Source organism: Aquarana catesbeiana, linkage group LG04, assembly GCF_042186555.1.
Source record: "Aquarana catesbeiana isolate 2022-GZ linkage group LG04, ASM4218655v1, whole genome shotgun sequence".
Taxonomy (NCBI): domain Eukaryota; kingdom Metazoa; phylum Chordata; class Amphibia; order Anura; family Ranidae; genus Aquarana; species Aquarana catesbeiana.
Window position 1 is genome coordinate 35,386,166 of NC_133327.1, and position 20,148 is coordinate 35,406,313.

At 45.3% G+C, this 20,148-nt stretch overlaps 1 protein-coding gene across 9 annotated transcripts in view; it reads right to left on the reverse strand.

The window, feature by feature from the left end:
- Window positions 1–19,939, reverse strand: part of DNMT3A (DNA methyltransferase 3 alpha) — a 201,555-nt gene extending 181,616 nt beyond the window's left edge. For 6 of the 9 annotated variants that reach the window (XM_073625010.1, XM_073625013.1, XM_073625006.1 and 3 more), the window contains exon 1: window positions 19,406–19,939. The gene's annotated coding sequence lies outside the window, so the exon portion shown is untranslated. The remainder of the gene's footprint in view (window positions 1–19,405) is intronic. The other 3 variants (XM_073625023.1, XM_073625021.1, XM_073625009.1) reach the window with 2 other exon arrangements.
- Window positions 19,940–20,148: the final 209 nt, after the last annotated feature.

Sequence of the window (20,148 nt, forward strand, 5' to 3'; positions counted from 1 at the left end):
AGTTCCATTCAAAATCAAATTTATTCTATTTGAAATTCAAATTTTGGAAGATGATTATATTCTTTTTATTCCATTCTATTCTATTGTTTTTTTCTTTTCTATTCTATTCTATTCTATTTTATTCTTTTATTCTCTATTCTTTTTTTTCTATTATATTCTATTATTTACTATTCTATTTGAATTCAAATTTATTCTATTCGAATACCAAATTTCGGAAGATGGTTATATTGTTCTTTCTATTTCATTCTATTGTTTTTTTCTATCCTATTCTTTTCTATTATTTCATTTTGAATTATATTCTTTTCTATCCTATTCAAGTTCAAATGCATTCTATTCGAAATTCAAATACCAGAAGATGGTTATACATTCTATTTTATTCTATACTATTCTACTGTTTTTTTTCTATTCTATTCCATTTTATTCTATGCTTTTATTTTTTATTCTATTCTAATCTATTCTTTTCTATTCTATTCAAATTTATTCTATTCAAAATTTGAATTTCAGAAGGTTATATTCTGTTTTATTCTATTCTATTGTTTTTTTTCTATATATTCTTTTCTATTCTGTTCAATTCTTTTTTTTTCTATTCTATTCTTTTCTGTTCTAGCGTACTCGGCTTTCCGGGGTTATACCGGGATGATGCCCGCAGCTGCAGGCATCATCCCGGTACCGTTGTTTACAGCGGGCGATCGGCTACCCGTGTATAACAACCGATGCGGCTAAAAGCCGCTCGGCTGTTATACCGGAGGAGCGGGAGGGGACATCCCCCCCCTCCCGCCGCCTCCCGCCGCTGTTACCGGGCCTCCCGTGCGATTGGCAGGCCCGGTGTCCGTTCGGCTTCCTTCGGCGGCTGGGGGCGGGCTGGAACGTAGCTGCGAGCGGCTTCGTTCCAGCCTTCTTGTTGTAAATGCGGAAGCGACGTCATGACGTCACTTCCCGTTTACTCGGCTGCCAATGGCGCCGAATTTAAAAAAGTACACAGTATTCAGAATCGCCGTTTTCGGCGATCTGAATACTTTGAAGTGTAAAGGAGGGATGGGGGGTCTTTTAGACCCCCCATCCCTCCATAAAGAGTACCTGTCACCACATATTACTGTCACAAGGGATGTTTACATTGCTTGTGACAGCAATAAAAGTAAAAAAAAAAAAAAAAAAAAATTTAAGCACAATTTATAAAGTACAAAAATAAATAAATTAAATAAAAAAAAAAAAAATTTTTAAAGTGCCCCTGTCCCCGTGAGCTCGCGCAGCGAAGAAAACGCATACGGAAGTCGCGCCCGCATATGTAAACGGTGTTCAAACCACACATGTGAGGTATCGCCGCGATCGTCAGAGCGAGAGCAATAATTCTAGCCCTAGACCTCCTCTGTAGCTCAAACCTGGTAACCGTAAAAAAATTTTAAATCGTCGCCTATGGAAATTCAAAGGTACTGTAGTTCGTCGCCATTCCACGAGTGCGTGCAATTATAAAGGGTGACATGTTTGGTATCTATTTACTCGGCGTAACATCATCTTTCACATTATATAAAAAAATTGGGGTAACTTTACTGTTTGGATTTTTTAAAATTCATGAAAGTGTCACTTTTCCAAAAATTTGCGTTTAAAACACCGCTGCACAAATACCGTGTGATAAAAAATATTGCAACAATCGCCATTTTATTCTCTAGATTCTCTGCTAAAAAAATATATATAATGTTTGGGGGTTCTAAGTCATTTTCTAGCAAAAAATACGGATTTTAACTTGTAAACACCAAATTTCAAAAATAGGCTTAGTCATGAAAGGGTTAAAATTCAAGTTTCAGTAGATGGTTATATTCTAGAAAAAACAGTCACTTCCAGTGCTAAAAGGTCTTCTGTGGTAAAAAGCAACAAGCCCATCAGTAGTCGAAGGTGAATGCTATCCTCCTCAGATGGGGTAAACCGATGGACACTACAAAAACAAAGCAAAAATAGAAGGCGTGCACACCTAGTGCATTACCAAAAACATTTATTGAATGTTAAAATCATTAAAAAGTGGGTACTCACAAAATGGCAACTCTCAATGAGCCATAAAAAAAACACACAATCTTGAAAGGTATGGACACGACAAGGGGTATAGGCTGACGCGTTTTGCCATCACCAAGCACTTTAAATAAAAAATAGGAAATAGTAAATTTATTGAAACTCAAATAGGAAATTATTCATATACGATTAAAAAAAAGGTTTGAATTTGAATATCGTCCAAAATTTTCATCTTGTTATTTCTGATTTGTTTAAATTCATTACTATTGCAATTCATAAATTCGGATACATCTGAATTTCCGAATAATGAAAAATTTGTCAGAATTTCGATTTGGAGTGACACGAGCTGCACGTGTCCAACCCTTGTCATTTTTTTTAGAACAAGCTGTGTCCTGTTGAAGAGAGTTACCTTAACTTCTTGTACCATAGCCAAAGCTGGCAATGAGGAGAAATTGCTCCAAAGTTAGAGAATCCCTGGTCAGCACCTTGGTCATATTGGAAGATTTTCCTTCTATTGCTGTTCCTCTGCAGACAGCTGTCCCCTATGCTCTGGCAGTGGGCTGTCCTTCGATGTTCTGGTGTCCAGTGCAGGGCTATGGGTCTTGCATTGATCTTGATAACCTCAGAGGCATCCAACCACCAGAGAGCGGGGGAGAAGAGGTCTAGCAGTGAGAAGGAGAACACAGGAATGCATACTCCAGGTATGAATGATTGATGTTGCTACATCACTGGTTTATTGTTTTTGTCTTTGTCTAGTAATTGGGATTCTATTTTTTTGGAGTTGTTTTTTATTTATTTTTTAACTTTCTTTTTGAGTTGGTAGTTAGTGACTGTTGTTGCAGTAGCGCAGGGATTTTTAAATATATATTTTATTTTTATTTTGTTGTTGCTACATGCTGTTAGTTTTGTGTGGGCAATACATAGATCTTGTTGCTGTGACCTGGGAATTTAACACGGATGTTTGAATTGATTTACATTGGTGCTGTCTATCCTTGTAAAGTTTGTGTTAATATATATATATATATATATATACACACACAGTATATATATATACACTGTATTACCAAAAGTATTGGGATGCCTTCAGCTGCAGGCATTTATGGCAAAGAGTGGTCATTATGTACATGTGACAACAATATCACAAATTCTCCACAAATGTGGCTTTTATAGGAGGATTGCAAGAAAAAAAGCCACTCCTCAAGAAAGGCCACATGCAGTCACGATTGAGCTTTGCCAAAACGCACCTTGAAGATTCTGAGGCCACATGGAAAATGGTGTTATGGTCAGATGACACTAAAATTTAATTACTTGGCCTCAATACCAAACGATATGTCTGGCGGAATTCAAATACAGCTCACCATCCAAATACCACTATTCCTACAGTAAAGCATGGAGGTGGTAATTTCTTGTTATGGGCGTGTTTCTCTGCAGCAGGGACTGGAGCACTTGTCAGGATAGAAGGAAAAATTGATGGGGCAAAATACCATCAAATTCTTGAGTAAAATCTGCTGCCCTCTGCCAGAGAGTTGTCAATGGGAAGAAAGTTTACCTTCCAACATGACAATGACTCAAAGCATACAACAAAAATGACCACACAGTGGTTAAAGGAGAAAAAGGTGAATGTCCTTGCATGGCCTAGTCAGAGCTTCCGTGGTTATGCAGTAATGTTTGTCTGTCAGTTTACCTCTCTGTGTGTTCAGATTAAAAGGCCAGCCACCTTCACCTGGCTGCTTAAGTAATCTTTCCTCAAAGCATGGCTCCACCCCAGCCCCTATCAGGGAACTCTATATTAACCTGTGCACTGCAAGCCAGCTCTGCTGATCAACATTGTGTGTTTAGCTTCCGTTTGCGACGTGCTGTGTCTTCTACGTCTGATTCCAGTTACCGATCTTGGCTTGTTCTTGACTATCCTTATCTGCTTGTTACCCTGATCTTTGGCTATCTCCTGACTATCCTTTGTTGTCGCAGTCTGCTGCTTCCTCTCTACCTCCCTGTAGTCTACTGTGAGCGTGAGCTGGGAGGCCCTAGGGGTCGCGACCTGGAGCCAGACTGCAGCTAAATCCATCCCCACCACTAGGGGTTTCTGGTCAACACCCGCTTGCTCTTAGACTCCGCGCCCTGGGAAATGTCATGCTTTAGCTCCCAGTGTCATCCGTGTAGGTACTACAGAGTACCTGCTCTCCTGTATATCCTAGAGCTCCATCCACAGTAGTCAGCGTAGGGTCCACTACCTTGCAGTGCAATCCAGACTCCAACAGGGTGCATCTGTCACCGGGATTCAGGTGACTTGACAGTTTGATCAGCCATGGACCCGGCTGACATGCCGCTTTCCACAGATGCTCTATTGCAGGGCATAGTCCGCAGACTTGAGACCCAGGAATTGAATCAGACTCAGGTGATGCAATTACTCCAGGATCTGGCTTCCCGCTTCGAGCAGCTTCAGGCCTCCTTGGGAACTGAGTCAGCAACCTCAAGTGCAACCAGCGTCTGCACCTATTCCAGTCACAGTCTTAGCCACACATTCACTACAACTGCCAGCTCCATCGCGTTACTCCGGGGACCCCAAGGCCTGCAGGGGGCCTTGAGCTCCATCCGCAGTAGTCAGCGTAGGGTCCACTACCTTGCAGTGCACTCCAGACTCCAACAGGGTGCATCTGTCTCCGGGATTCAGGTGACTTGACAGTTTGATCAGCCATGGACCCGGCTGACATGCCGCTTTCCACAGATGCTCCATTGCAGGGCATAGTCCGCAGACTTGAGACCCAGGAATTGAATCAGACTCAGGTGATGCAATTCCTCCAGGATCTGGCTTCCCGCTTCGAGCAGCTTCAGGCCTCCTTGGGAACTGAGTCAGCAACCTCAAGTACAACCAGCGGCTGCACCTATTCCAGTCACAGTCGCAGCCACACATTCACTACAACTGCCAGCTCCATCCCGTTACTCCGGGGACCCCAAGGCCTGCAGGGGGTTCCTTAGCCAGTGCACAATTCATTTTGAACTCCAGCCCCAAAACTTCCTGTCCGATCGGGCAAAGGTAGCCTATATTATATCTCTCCTGTCCGGTGAGGTGTTAACTTGGGCTGCCCCTCTGTGGGAACTGAATGATCCAGTGGTATCTAGCCTGTCTGACTTCTTGAAACTTTTTCGGAATATCTACGAGGAACCGGGTCAAGTCTCCTCAGCGGCCAGTGCCCTTTTACATCTCCATCAAGAATCCGCTTCTGTGGGACAGTACGCTCTTCATTTTTGTACTTTGACTGCTGAGCTGAGCTGGAATAACGAGGCCTTAGTTGCAACCTTTTTACATGGCCTCCCTGATAGAGTGAAGGATGAATTAGCGGGAAGAGCTATCCCTGCTGATCTGGATGGTGTCATCACCTTGCGTAACCAGATCAATATTTGCTTTCAGGAGAGGACCCTGGAAAAAAGACGCCAGCACTCCCCATTCTTTAGGCAGCCTGAGCTCCCTGTCCCCTCTCTTCGACCCCAGGAGCACCTCCTGCCAACTGAGGAATCTATGCAGCTGGGCCGGACCAAGCTATCTCCCGAAGAACGCACTAAGTGCAGAACTCTGGGCCTGTGCCTCTATTGTGGGGCCAAAGGTCATTTTCGTGACACTTGCTCTCTTCTTCCGGAAAAACGCTCAGGGCTAATACATCTGTAAGGTGGAGTATTAGACCCTGAAATATCACCTTCACGTTCTCATCTTCTTCTTCTTTCTGTGTTCCTTCATGTCAGCACTTCCTCTCATTCGGTCTCGGCATATCTAGATTTCAGAGCCGCTGGCAATTTCATGGACTGGGGAACTGCATTTTCCATGAGACTTACCCTTTTGCCCCTCACAACGCCATTGGTGGTCTTGGCGATTGATGGCACTGTTCTCCCAGGGGGCCCTATCCGATTTCAGACCCTCCCTGTTAAGATGTCGGTAGGGACACTCCACCAGGAGTGGATATCCTTCCTTATCTTACCTAAGGCCTCATCTGCTATCGTTTTAGGTCTTCCTTGGTTACGGCTCCATTCTCCACCCGTTGATTGAACTGCTGGACAGATATTGGCTTGGGTTTCCTTCTGTTTCTCATCCTGCCTACTCAAGGTTGCCCCGAAAGAGAAACTTCCTGTTGCCACCATCCCAGTATGTTCTGCTCTTCCCGCTGCAAATAGCGATTTCTGGGATGTGTCCTGCAGTAGTCGGGCTGATGCACTCTGTAGATCATGTGGCACTCTGGATGAGGAGCTCACCTGTGAACCTTATCCGATCAATCACTCCAGTTTGCATAACTATTTACCTTTGCCTGTCCCTAAACTCCCTTGGACGCACAGCCAGGCTAACTTGTCCACCAGTTCCACAGTCCCTACGCCCTGCGATTTGATTGGCGTAGTCGCTATACCTGGCAATGCTATTCAGTCAGCCTCTGCACCAGTTATGCTAGTCCAGCCTATGCTCAGTGAGCTTACTGCTTTTTCTTATTCAGGACCTTCTGTAACATGGCCTCACCCTACTACTACTACGTCCATTCAAACCTGTCTAAGAGGCTCAATCCATCCTTTGGATAGACTGCCTCATTCGGCCAGGTGGGGTTTTCAACCTTTTATTCAGGGCTCTCTGCATTCTGCTTGTGTTTCAGCTATCCAGCTTGACTCCTGTGACACATCACCTTCTAACCAACCTGGCCTCAGGGATCCACTGACCTCTGCCCAGTCTGACGGTCCAGTGCTGGATGTCCAGCTGATCTTTCAGGGTCTGGGGGACCCTGCTCATACTCCTGATAGTCTTCTCATGCCCTTACCCATTTCTAAAATGCCTTTAGTCCTTAATAAATCCTCTTGTCCTTTCCCTACCTCGGTTCCGGTCTCTCAGGATAATCTAAAGTACGAGGTTAGTCAAGTTCTGGATTCCCAGCTCCGTAAAGGCATTCTTCGGTACCTCGTTTATTGCAAAGGGTTTTGTCCTCAGGAGAGGTCTTGGATCACTGCATCTGAGGTCTTTGCGCTTCGTCTGTTGAGGAGGTTTCATCTGAAGTTTGCCTTTAAGCCTGGGCCCAGACGGGGGAGGGGGAGGCCTCATAAGAGGGGGGGTACTGTCATGGTTATGCAGTAATGTTTGTCTGTCAGCTTACCTCTCCATGTGTTCAGATTAAGAGGCCAGCCACTCTCACCTGACTGCTTAAGTAATCTTTCCTCTAAGCATGGCTCCACCCCAGCCCCTATTAGGGAACTCTATATTACCTGTGCACTGCAAGCCAGCGCTGCTAATCAACGTTGTGTGTTTAGCTTCCGTATGCGACGTGCTGTGTCTTCTACGTCTGATTCCAGTTACCGATCTTGGCTTGTTCTTGACTATCCTTACCTGCTTGTTACCCCGATCTTTGGCTATTTCCTGACTATCCTTGCCTGCTTGTTGCCCGACCTTTGGCTATCTCCTTATTATCCTTTGTTGTCACAGTCTGCTGCTTCCTCTCTACCTCCCTGTAGTCTAGCGTGAGCGTGAGCTGGGAGGCCCTAGGAGTCGCGACCTGGAGCCAGACTGCAGCTAAATCCATTCCCACCACTAGGGGCTTCTGGTGAACACCCGCTGGCTCTTAGACTCCGTGCCCTGGGAAATCTCATGCTTTAGCTCCCAGTGTAATCTGTGTAGGTACTACAGCGTACCTGCTCTCCTGTATATCCTAGAGCTCCATCCGCAGCAGTCAGGCGTAGGGTCCACTACCTTGCGGTGCACTCCAGACTCCAATGGGGTGCATCTGTCACCTGGACTCAGGTGACTTGACAAGAGCCCAGACTTAATCCCCATTGAAGATCTGTGGAATGACTTGAAGCCTGCAGTCCACAAACCGCCACCATCAAATTTAACTAAACGTGAGCAGTTCTGAAAAGAGGAGTGGGCAAATATTATATAAGTCTAGATATGCAAAGTTAGATGTGCAAAGTTAGTAGTGACATATCCCAACAGACTTAAGGCTGGAATTAAAGCAAAAGGTGGTTCAACAAAATACTGACACAAAAAAGGGGTGATCCTTTTTCCAACTCATTGATTCTGTTTTTAAATTGTATTTTATTTTATTTTTTTCTGACATGTTGGTGTTATATCTTTTACTTGAATGTTATAAGTTGCATTGAGTAAATACAGTTGGATAAAACAAAATGGTGTCTGTTTTCATTTCAGGTTGCAAAGCAACAAAATTTGATTATTTTAAAGGGGGTGATTCTTTTCTATACCCACTATATACAGTTGTGCTTGTAAGTTTACATACCCTGGCAGAATTTATGATTTCTTGGCCATTTTTCAAAAATCATAATGAAAACAGAAACTACCCAAATGACCCTGATCAAAAGTTTAAATACCCCAGTTCTTAATACTCTGTATTGCCCCCTTTAACATCAATGACAGCTTGAAGTCTTTTGTGGTATTTGTGGATGAGGCTGTTTATCTTCTCAGATGGTAAAGCTGCCCATTCCTGTTGGCAAAAAGCCTCCAGTTCTTGTAAATTCTTGGGCTGTCTTGCATGAACTGCACGTTTGAGATCTCCCCAGAGTGGCTCAATGATATTGAGGTCAGGAGACTGAGATGGCCACTCCAGAACCTTCACTTTATTCTGCTGTAGCCAATGACAGGTCGACTTGGCCTTGTGTTTTGGATCATTGTCATGTTGGAATGTCCAAGTACGTCCCATGCGCAGCTTCCTGGCTGCAAATGTTCTTCCAGTATTTTTTGATAACATACTGCATTCATCTTGCCATCAATGTTGAAAAAAATTTCCTGTGCCTTTGTAGCTCACACATCCCCAAAACATCAGTGATCCACCTCCGTGTTTCACAGTAGGAATGGTGTACCTTTCATCATTGGCCTTGTTGACTCCTCTCTAAATGTACCATTTATGGTTGTGGCCAAAAAGCTCAGATTTGGTCTCATCACTCCAAATGACCGCCAGAAGGTTTGAGGCTTGTCTCTGTGCTGTTTGGCGTATTGCAAGCGGGATACTTTGTGGCATTTGCGTAGTAATGGCTTTCTTCTGGCGACTCGACCATGCAGCTCATCTTTCTTCAAGTGCCTCCTTATTGTGCATCTTGAAACACATGTTTTCAAAGAGTCTTGTATTTCACCTGAAGTTATTTGTGGGTTTTTCTTTGCATTCCGAACAATTTTCCTGGCAGTTGTGGCTGCAATTTTAGTTGGTCTACCTGACCGTGGTTTGATTTCAACAGAACCTCTAATTTTCCACTTCTTGATTAGAGTTTGAACACTGCTGATTGGCATTCTCAATTCCTTGGATATCTGTTTATATCCCTTTCCTGTTTTATACAGTTCAACTAACTTTTCCCGCAGAGGCTTTGACAATTCTTTTGCTTTCCCCATGACTCAGAATCCAGAAAGGTCAGTGCAGCACTGGATGAAAGATCCAAAGGTCTGTCAGGAGTCCAGAAACTCATTGACCTTTTATACACACACACTAATTACAAGCCAACAGGTCACAGGTAAGGATGGTTACCTTTAATAGCCATTCAAACCCCTTTGTGTCAACTTGTGTGCATGTTATCAGGCCAAAATCACCAGGGTATGTAAACTTTTGATCAGGGTCATTTGGGTAGTTTCTGTTGTAAATATGATTTAATAAAGAGTAAACACAGTTTATTGATAATAAATGGCTTCAGCCAAACACTAACAATGAGTGAAAGAAATGTTCTTGTGTTATCATTCATATTCTCTGAAAAATGGCCAAGAAATCAGAAATTCTGCCAGGGTATGTAAACTTATAAGCACAACTGTATATATATATATATATATATATATATATATATGTTTGTCAGTGTGGTGTGACATGTCACAGGTGACACACATCTCTGTCATTGCCCCTTCTGCATTCAGTGACATACTCCAACTCTGTGCTAATGACAGAGGGGTAAAATTAGCTTTGTTCTCTCCACTTCTGGGTTGTCTGTTCTAGACCCGCGATCCCCAACAATGTGTCACTTATGGGGGCGCACCGTGCGGCATAAAATTAGACTATTAGTCATGTGATGTTTGTTATTTACAGTAGCAGCGTCGCTATGACAACTGAATTCACAGGACGGAGCAATTATTTCCTTGCTGTCAGATCGATAATCACTGCGCCTCACTGCCTCCATGCCTGCTCGCAACACAGGACGAAACAATCGATGGCGGCGAAGTCTGCTCTGTGCCACATATAATTCAACACTAATAGAGCGTCAAGAGAGCAGAGCGGGGGGACCAATGACTATATCCATAGTGGATTTAATTAACTAAAAGTGCCTTTCAGAATAAGTGACTGTAGGGCCTCCAACAATCAGTCCACATTTTATTATTTGGATGGCATTTTCCAGAGCAGATATGAATCTGATTGGATGCTGTGATACAGTTGTCCCCAAACTGCAGCCCATGGGCTGGATGCGGCACTTTGCGTGCTTTTATCCAGCCCTTGGGGCACTATTCCTCCTACCAATACAAGGCACTATTCCTCCCATTGACTCCGACTATGGGGCACTATTCCTCCCATTGACTCCGACTATGGGGCACTATTCCTCCCACTAACGCCAACAAAGGGGGACTATTCCTCCCTCTGACACCAACAAAGGGGCACTATTCCTCCCTCTGACACCAACAAAGGGGCACTATTCCTTCCACTGACACCAAGGATAGGGCACTATTCCTTCCACTGACACGACAATGGGGCACTGTTCCTTCCATTGACACCAGCATTGGAACACTAGTTTTACTACTGACACCAATGATGAGGCACTATTTCTTACACTGAAACCAACAATGGGGCACTATTCCTCCTATTGACACTAACCATGGGTATCTATGTCTTTCACTGACCCCAATGATGGGGCACTACTTCTTCCACTGACCTCAACAATGGGGCGCTATTCCTTCCACTGACACCAGTGATGGGGCACTATTCCTTCCACTGACACCAACGATGTAACACTAGTTCTGCTGCTGACACCAACGATGGGGCACTATTTCCTCCACTGAAACCAATAATGGGGCACTATTCCTCCCATTCACACCAACAATGGGGGCACTATCCCTTCCACTGACATCAACGATGGGACACTATCCCTTCCACTGACATCAACGATGGGGCACTATCCCTTCCACTGACACCAACGATGGGGCACTATTTCTTCCACTGACACCAACATTGTAACACTAGTTCTCCCACTGACACCAATGATGGGACACCATTTCTTCCACTGAAACCAACAATGTGGCACTATTCCTCCCATTGACACCAACAAGTGGGCCCTATTCCTTCCACTGGCATGATGGGGCAGCACTCTTTCCACTGGCACTAATGATGGGGCAGCAATCCTTTCACTGACACCAATGCTGGAGCACTATTCTATCCTCTGGCACCAAACAATGGGTTACTCTTTCTTCTACTGACACCAGTGATGGGGTACTATTGCTTGTACTGACACCAACGTACAGTGCCAAAAAAAAGTATTCATACCCCTTGAAATGTTCCACATTTTGTCATGTTACAACCAAAAACGTAAATGTATTGTATTAGGAATTTATGTGATAGACCAACACAAAGTGGCACATAATTGTGAAGTGGAAGGAAAATGATAAATGGTTTTCAATTTTTTTTACAAATAAATATGTGAAAAGTGTGGCGTGCATTTGTATTCAGCCCCCTTTACTCTGATACCCCTAACTAAAATCTAGTGGAACCAATTGCTGTGTGTCATTTAATCTCAGCATAAATGCAGCTATTCTGTGAAGCCCTCAGAGGTTTTTTAGAGAACCTTAGTGAACAAACAGCATCATGAAGGATAAGGAACACACCAGACAGGACAGGGATAAAGTTGTGGAGAAGTTTAAAGCAGGGTTAGGTTATAAAAGAATATACCAAGCTTTGAACATCTCGCGAAGCACTGTTCAATCCATCATCCGAAAATGGAAAGAGTATGGCACAACTGCAAACCTACCAAGACATGACCGTCCACCTAAACTGACAGGCCAGGCAAGGAGAGCATTAATCAGAGAAGCAGCCAAGAGGTCCATGGTAACTCTGGAGGAGCTGCAGAGATCCACAGCTCTGGAGGGAGAATCTGTCCACAGGACAATTATTAGTCGTGCACTCCACAAATCTGGCCTTTATGGAAGAGCGGCAAGAAGAAAACCATTGTTGAAAGAAAGCCATAAGAAGTCCTATTTGCAGTTTGCGAAAAACTATGTTGGGGACACAGCAAATATGTGGAGAAAGGTGCTCTGGTCAGATGAGCCCAAAATTGAACTTTTTGGCCTTAAAGCAAAACACTATGTGTAGCAGAAAACTAACACTGCACATCACCCTGAACACATCATCCCCACCGTGAAACATGGTGGTGGCAGCATCATGTTGTGGGGTTGCCTTTCTTCAGCAGGGACAGGGAATCTGCTGAGAGTTGATGGGAAGATGGATGGAGCCAAATACAGGGCAAACTTAGAAGATAACCTATTGAAGTTTGCAAAACTTGAGACTGGGGCGGAGGTTCGCCTACCAGCAGGACAATGACCCTAAACATACAGCCAGAGCTACAATGGAATGGTTTAGATCAAAGCATATTCATGTGTTAGAATGGCCCAGTCAAAGTCCAGACCTAAATCCAATTGAGAATCTGTTGCAAGACTTGAAAATTGCTGTTCACAGACGCTCTCCATCCAATCTGACAGAGCTTGAGCTATTTTGCAACGGAGAATGGGCAAATATGTCACTTTCTAGATGTGCAAAGCTGGTAGAGACATCCCCAAAAGGACCTGCAGCTGTAATTGCAGCAAAAGGCGGTTCTAAAAAGTTTTGACTCAGGGGGGTGAATACAAATGAACACCACACTTTTCAGATATTTATTTGTAAAAAATGTTGAAACCCGTTTATCATTTTCCTTCCACTTCACAATTATGTGCCACTTTGTGTTGGTCCATTACATAAAATCCCAATTACCGTATTTATCGGCGTATAACACGCATCGGCGTATAACACGCACCCCAATTTAGGAGTGAATTTTAAGGAAAAAAAAACTTTTAGGAGGGAAGTTGAAGGGAAAAAAACTTACATTTAAATGCCCATCATTGCAGCCTTCTCAGTGCAGCCTTGCCCCAGTGCAGCCTTGCCAGTGCAGCCATGTCAGTGCAGCCATGTCAGTGCAGCCTTGTCAGTGCAGCCTTCCCCAGTGTCCATTGCAGCCTTGCCCCAGTCCAGCCTTGCCCCAGTCCAGCCTTGCAGCTCGCTGAGCTTCAAAATCGCCGACCGCGATTTGAAAATGGCGCCGCCGGCGCCAAAATACACAGAGCCGGTCCTCGGCTCTTCTCGGCGGCTCTCGTTCACTTTCGGCTCCACTCGGGATGGGCGTGACGGTGAGCGGAGCTATTCGAACCTAGCCGAGTACACTCGGCTAGGTTCGGGCGGCGCTCGAGTGAAGCCGAAAGTGGGCGAGAAGACCCGAGGACCGGCACTGTGTATTTCGGCGCCGGCGGCACCATTTTCAAATCGCGGTCGGAGATTTTTTAGATCTGACAGCGGGGACCCGCGATTTTCCCCTGATTTTAAGGGGAAAAAAGTGCGTGTTATACGCCGATAAATACGGTAAATACATTTACGTTTTTGGTTGTAACATGACAAAATGTGGAAAATTTCAAGGGTATGAATACTTTTTCAAGGCACTGTAGGAGCACTATTTCCCCCACTGACACCAGCATTAGGGCACTATTCCGACCCCTTATCACATGATCAGCTGTCAGCCAATGACAGCTGATCACGTGATGTAAACAAGATCGGTCATCGTTAGTTTTTCCCCAGCGTGAGGAGAAAAAAAAGCCAATCACCGCCTTCTGTGAAAGGGACATCGGTCCCGAAGGGAAAGAGGCACAGCCATATCATCTGTGCCCACCAGTGCCACCTGCCAGTACCCACCAGTGCATATCAGTGCCACCAATCAGTTCCCACCAGTGCATATGAGTGCCATCTATCAATGTCCACTATACCACCTATCAATGCCCACCAGTGGTGCCAATTAGTACCCATCAGTACCTCATCATCAGTGCCACCTAGCAGTGCTGCCTATCAGTGTCGCCTACCAGTGCCCATCAGTGCCCACCGCTGCCAACCATCAGTGCCAACTATCAATGCCCTTCAGTGCCGCCCATCAGTGCACACCAGTGCCATCTATCAGTGCCCACCAGTGCCGCCTCATCCGTGTCCACCAGTGCCGCCGATCAGTGTCCACCAGTGCTGCCTTATCAGTGCCCATCAGTGTAGCCTATCAGTGCCCATCAGTGCAGCCTCATAAGCGTACATCAATGAAGGAGAAAAGTTACCTGTTTGCAAAATTTTATAACAAAATAGAAAACTTTTTTTTTTTTTCAAAATTTTCGGTGTTTTTTAGTTTTTTTAATAAACAGTGATTAAATACCACCAAAAGAAAGCTCTATTTGTGGGAAAAAAATTATAAAAATTTCATTTGGGTACAGTGTGACCGGGCAATTGTCATTCAAAGTGTGACAGCGCTGAAAGCTGAAAATTGGTCTGGGCAGGAAGGGGGTTTAAGTGCCCAGTAAGCAAGTGGTTAAAGATCTATACAGAGAAATCAGGGCCTCCTTACTTCTTTTGGTGACCCCTCTAGTGATACCTAAAAATCTTTATAGAGGAAACAGGACCTCCTTCCTTCTGTTGGTGACCCCTCTAGTGATACCTAAAGATCTATATAGAGGATACAGGACCTCCTTCCCCCTGCTGGTAACCCTTCTAGTGATAACTAAAAATCCATATAGGGGAATTTGGACCTCCTTCCACCTACTGGTGATCCCCCTAGTGATAACTAAAAATCTATATAGAGCGGGAGTCTCCAAATTTTCTAAAGAAAGGGCCAGTTTATTGTCCTTCAAACTGTAAGTGGGACGAAATGTGGCCAGTGGGAGTCGAAATTTTCTTGGTATCAGTGGGAATAAACATCGCCACATTTGTTATTAGGAGGAGGAACAGTACCCCATCGTTGGTATCATTGGGAAAAATTGTGCCCCATTGTTGGTGTCAGCGGGAGAAATGGTGCCCCATTGTTGATGTCAGTTAGTAGAATATTGTTTCGTATTAGTGAGAGGAATAGTGCCCCAAGGGCCCGGGTAAAGGCAAGAAAAGGGCCGCATCCAGTTCCCAGGCTGCAGTTTGGAGACCACTGATATAGAGGAATCAGGACTTCTTGCTCCTGCTGGTGATCTCTCTAGTGAAAACTAAAGATCTATATAGAGGAATCAGGGCCTCCTTCCACCTGCTGGTGATACCTCTAGTGATACATCTTTTCAGTGATGATAGCCAGATACCCTCCTATCCATCCTCAGGGAGGCATCAGCCAACAAATGGCCTCTGCAGTACTGTTTGTAAAGATGAGAGGTACTTAATAAGCATTCTTTTTTTTTTTGCAGATGTGAGGCCTAACCTGCACCAGCACCTCACCAGATGACGATGTACTATCCCTGCCTCCCTCACTCCTTCTCCCTCAGAAGATGAAGTGTAATAGGCCAGAACTGGCAAGATTTCTGAGCACCTGGCTTAATGTGATTGCTTGGGAAATACTTACTAAATGTTTGTAGATGTCTAACAAGCATTAGAACATGAATAAATAAGTACAGTACATTAGTCACTTGAGGCACAGCTGACAGTTGTAGGCAAAGAGCCATCAGTGCAGAGACGATGTGTGAATCCTGCACCCAAATGTGCAATTTTACAAAGTACCCAAACCCTATTGTACCCCTCAACATGTACCCCTCTCCTCCTCCCTGTTGAAACACCTAACACTAAACCATAAAAAGTTCTACTTTAATCTAACCTTAAAGAGGAACTGAATGCTGGATGACAGGCAAAGGACAAACAACTAGTGATCAGTTGTAAGGAAGGTCCAGTGTGTTTTTTGGCTTAAAGCAGAGTTCCACTCCTTTTTCTGTTTAGTAGCCTCCCTGGCGGTATGATTATGTCAGATTTTTGCGCCTCAAAGCGGTACAATTATTTTGCATAGAAATTTGACGTTTTATATTGTAGGCCTGTAATTCTTAGCAATAGCACACTTAAATCTTTCTACCAAGAGTCTAGTAGATATACCGGGTATGATGAAGTTTGAAACACAAAATCATAAATTATAATATAATAAATTAATATAAATAATTATAAAAAATAATAATATAATAATGATAACATTTATTTCCCCACAAATTACTATCGCTCAATTCTGCAAGTGTTCTAATTTATTTAATTTTATTTTGGTTGTGAACAAGCAAGCTATCGCTTGTGAAACGTCTACCATTGCCTGTATCTGTCTGACACTTTTTTGACAATAAAGATGACATCGAGATAATTTGGAGTTCCAGTGTGCGACCAATTCCTTGTCTTGTTGTTCTAATTTACAATCGCTGTTTTCTAGCTGGTCTAAAACCACTTTTGATGTAAAGGGACACTTTTTGGTTGCTATGGACAATCTCAAGTTTCCAGGCAGAAAGAACAGTGTACATCATATAAAACTGCATGCAGGGCATTGGACAAAGCACTGGGGACAAAAGGGATGTGAAATAATTTCATACAGTAATGTAATCTGTAAGATTACAGCATACTGTATGTATTATGATTTTTCACTTTTTTGAATTTGCCGCCGGGCTCCGCCCCATGCGTCGCGACACTCGCAGGGAAAGGAGCCCGGCACACAGAGGACAGAGCCCATGGACACAGCAGGGGGACATCGCAGGATTCTGGGGACAAGGTAAGTATACCGCACCAAGATCCTGCAATGCAATCCAGAGTGGGGCTCAGGGTTACCGCTAATGGTGCTGAAATTTAACCCCGAGCCACACTCTGGAAAACCGCCAGGGAGGTTAAGTCATCAGCTACAAAAAGTGTAGATGCTGACTTTTAATAAACACACACTCACCTGTCCCGGGTGCGCACTGCGCATGCCTGAGTCGCGCTGCCCATCCTGAATGACCGAGCAGTCTTCTGGGACCTGTGACGTGTCCCAGAAGATTGCAGGGAGGGAGGGGGAGAGGAGGAGTCGCCTAGGCAGCGTGAGCAGCAGTGGGAGCTAGGTACACGTCAAAACTAGGTACCCACTCCCCCCCCAAAAAAAATGCCTTGCCAAATGTGGCACATCAGGGGGTTAGGAGTCCTTAAAGCAGAAGTTCCACTTTTGGGTGGAACTCCACTTTAAGGTCACTACCAGACGTGTGTTAGATGTAGGTGCACGTGCATTCTCAGCACCGGTATTGCAACCAAACCTACTATATAAGCTGGAGTGTGACATGGACAAATCACTGAGTGGTCTTCAGCTAGTTCCTGATTTACCTGTGACCTGATCTGCTACGATCTGCTACGTCTGCCTTCATGTGTACGACCCAGCTTGCCTTTGACCTGTCTATGGATTCTTGTCTGCCCATTGTGACCTCGACCCGTGTCTTGTACCCTGCTTCGGGTTCCAAATTTTGCTGCCCAGCTGTTAACTGACCTTAGCCTGTCCCCTGACACCGCCTCCATCTTATGTTCATGTACCCCACTGCCTGACTGTTACTGACATTGACCGGTATCCTGATGCTGTCCCAACCTTTGGCTTTGTTCCTGTCTGCTGATTGGGTGTTACAGTATTACTGCATCTGGTTTTTAAATGGTGGTCCACAGCATTGGTGTTATGTCTGTGCCCAGTCGAAATCCTCCACGCAAGTCTCCTGCTGGTCTTCTCATGCTCTTGCCCATTCCTGAGGAGCCCTGGTCTCACATTGTCATGGACTTTATCACTGATATTCCACTGTCTGAGAATAATACGGTCATTTGGGTGGTAATCGATCGGTTCTCCAAGATGGCTCATTTTGTTCCTCTTCCTGGTCTCCTTTCTGCTCCTACTTTGGTTCCTATTTTTGTTTGAAAAATCTTCCGCCTCCATGGGGTTCCTTCTCTGAAAGATTCATTGGCCCATACACTATCATTTCTAGGTTAAATCTATTTTGTTTTAAAATTCAGATCCCTAAAAGCCTTAAGATCTCAAACTCCTTTCATGTTTACCTTTGGAAGCTTTTAGTCCTCAATAAGTTCTCTCGACCTCTCCCTACCTTGGTTCCGGTCTCTGAGGATAATCAGGAGTACCAGGTTTGTCAAATTCTGAATTCCCGGCTCTGTAAAGGTATTCTTCAGTACCTCGTGCATTGGAAAGGTTTTGGTCCTGAGGAGAGGTCTTGGATCCCTGTATCCAGTGTCGGGACAAGGCCATCTGGTGCCCAGGGCAAAGATGGCAAACTGTGCCCCCCCAGGTATAAAGAAAGAGGCAGTGTCTATTCAAAACCAGAACACAATTAAAACAATACAACACTACAATACAATACTGCAGCCGTGCCGCAGTATATGTACTGCAGCGGGTCAGCAAATCTGTAAGGTGAACTTACACAGGACCGAGTGGCGTCACTAGGATTGGTGTCACCTGGTGCGGTAAATCATGGTGTCACCCCCCCTGTCTAGGCTGCCCAGCACCATTCAGGTAGCGCATGGTCACGGGGCGCACCCCAAACCAGCCCCTGTAAATTATAGTATAGGTTGGTATAGTGGTGGTTAGGGAAAAATAGGGTGGTATAGTGGCAGGTTGGGGTGGTATATGACAGGTTAGGGTGGCACAAGGCAGGTTGGGTGGTATAGGGCAAGTTAGGGTGGTATAGAGCAGGTTGGGGTGGCACAGGGGAAGTTAGGGTGGTATAGGGCAGGTTGGGGTGGTATAGGGCAGGTTGGGGTGGCACAGGGCAGGCTGGGTGGTATAGGGCAGGTTGGGGTGGCACAGGGCAGGTTGCGGTGGTACAGGGCAGGCTGGGGTGGTATAGGGCTGGTTGGGGTGACACAGGGCAAGTTGGGGTGGTATAGGGCAGGCTGGGTGGCACAGGGCAGGTTTGGGTGGCACTTGGCAGGCTGGGGTTGCACATGGCAAGCTGGGGTAGGGTAGAGCAGAGCATATTAGAACTCTGGAGTGACACTGTGCAGTGTGCAGAATAACTTACATAGCATGCCTCGTGCCTCCCATCATCATGAGCATCATCAGACCAGCTTCTGGGTGGGGGTGGCTCAGTCAGCTAATATAATATAGTGAGTGGCGTCTGATAACCAGGGGTGAAGGGGCGGCTGGACACAGCTATATATATATAAATATATATATATATATATATATATATATATATATATATATATATATATAATTATATATATTATAAAACTGTGTCTAGCAGATCACCTTGCACCCCCCCACCCCCTCGTCATTATCAGACTAGTACAGCACAGAGGGCGCAAGACACTGAATCCTCCATCTGTCCCACACCAGCTCTCAGGTGGCGTGCCAGCACCATAGCAACCCCCCCCCAAAAAAACACACATCTGTCACACCTCACCTCAGGCTTGGGGCGGCGGTGGACACCCCCTCGCATGCTGTCAGGGTGCCTGTACTGTACTATACTCACACTTCCGGGCGCCGGGTAGCAGATGGAGAGGAGACGAGGGCAGAGATAGTGTGTGACATCATTGTCTGTGAGATGTGACAGGCTCACTGGCTCAGCAGGGAAGTAGGAGAAAGAACTTGGAGAACAAAGGACACACACCAGGCACGGCCGTGGCGCTGGAGGTGTTGTTCCAGCGGGGTCAGCTGCAAAAAAAAAAATGCCAGGGCTTTCCTCACCCTCGGGAGAGTCGGGATGGAGTCATCCCTCTAGTGCAGGGGTCTCAAAGTACCGGCCCGCGGGCCATTTGCGGACCGGTTAAAAATGGCCCGCAGGCAGGGCTGATAAAGGACTAGAGGTCGACCGATATTTGGCCATTAGGTCGATATATAGCACTGGCCGCTGCTCTTCCTTCCTTCTCCACACTCAGCGCTTGATGCTTGTGTGAAACTGACACGTAACAGGAGGAGAGAGACAGAGGGATCTGTCAGATTTGAGGTTGATGTCGGGGGTGGGCGGGACCCGGCCGGGGTGGGCGGGACCCGGCCAATATCAAACACCAGCCAATGGGATCTGGGCGGGCAGCTACGTGTATGTGGCCCGCCCCTTTTCTTAAGCAGCCCAATCATTGGCTGGTGTTTGACAGCTGCTGGCCCCGCCCACCTCGGCCGGGTCCCGCCCACCCCGACATCAACCTC